Source organism: Tupaia chinensis, unplaced genomic scaffold (genome assembly GCF_000334495.1).
Source record: "Tupaia chinensis unplaced genomic scaffold, TupChi_1.0 Scaffold147351_1, whole genome shotgun sequence".
NCBI classification, from domain to species: domain Eukaryota; kingdom Metazoa; phylum Chordata; class Mammalia; order Scandentia; family Tupaiidae; genus Tupaia; species Tupaia belangeri.
This window is the reverse complement of record NW_006207202.1, coordinates 583,921-585,092: the sequence shown is the minus strand read 5'-3', so window position 1 is coordinate 585,092 and position 1,172 is coordinate 583,921.

Below are 1,172 nucleotides of genomic sequence, written 5' to 3'. Positions count from 1 at the left end.
GCTCTGTCTGCATGGCGAGCACACGCTCCCTATAACGAAAACCCCTCAAAAAAAAAAAAATATATATATATATATATTGAAGAAGTGGGATGGAGACCAGCAGATGGCATAATGGTTATGTCACTGGACTCCCACATGGCGGACCGCAGTACGAGTCCCAGACCTGGCAACTTAAAACTCATGCCAGGGACATGTATGTGCATGCCCAAAATCCCAAGAGGAGAATGGAGAAGGGATAGAAGAGTGGCCATCCTCCCAGGAGGTGATTTGCTTTCTGTCTCTCTCTGTCGCTCTGGGGAGTACACATGCCCTATAGCAAAAATCTCTCTTAAAAAAAAAAATTTAAAAGAGTAGCTAGATGGAAGGGCAGCTCAATCTCTATTCCTTTTAAGGTTCTGTATCTTAAAGAAAACAGATGCCAAAGCTAGTGCTGTGGGCCACTAGGGGCATTTCTGATTGCTCACAAAGGGCTGGCAGGAGTGAGGGGTTGGTGGGCAGGGAGTTTCCTTCAGTCCTCTGCTTTCCCCAGAATAACCATCAAACCTGGCTCTTTCGTCTTGGCAAGAGGCAGGGTAGGGGGGCAGTCAAGGGGTTTTACAGCTAAAAAGCATCTCAACCATTTGGGAGGCCAAATAGAGGCAGAGAAACCAGTAGCCCTGGCATGTTCAAGGCCAGATTTGTAACTGAACCAGCTTAGAATAGTCCCGGCGGGTGGTGTGGTGGTTAAGGTGTTGGACTCCCACATGGCTGATGGTGGTTGGAGTCCCGGACCTGGCAGTTTGCTTTGTCACTTTCTCTTTCTCTCTCTGGTCAAATTTAAAAACAAACAAACAAGCAAACAAATAAATGAAATTAATTAATTAATTAATTTAAAAAAAACAGGCCCAGCTAAGGAATTGGGGCTGAGATCCCACACCTTAAGTCATTCAAGCACTCGGAGCAGGGCTGCGAAGCCCCGCTTTGGACAAGTGCGGGGCGATGCCCCTAATGCTTGAGAACAGAGGGCTTACTTAGGTCGAGCTCTGGGATAGAAGGGTGGGGAGTCCGGGGGTAAAGGGATCGGGGCCAGAGACACACACCTCGGAAATCTCACCTCGCGGAGCCATCTTCAGTCCCCATGGAAACTGCGTACGCGGCAGCGGCCGCTCCCGGAGCACCCAGGCGCTGCCGGG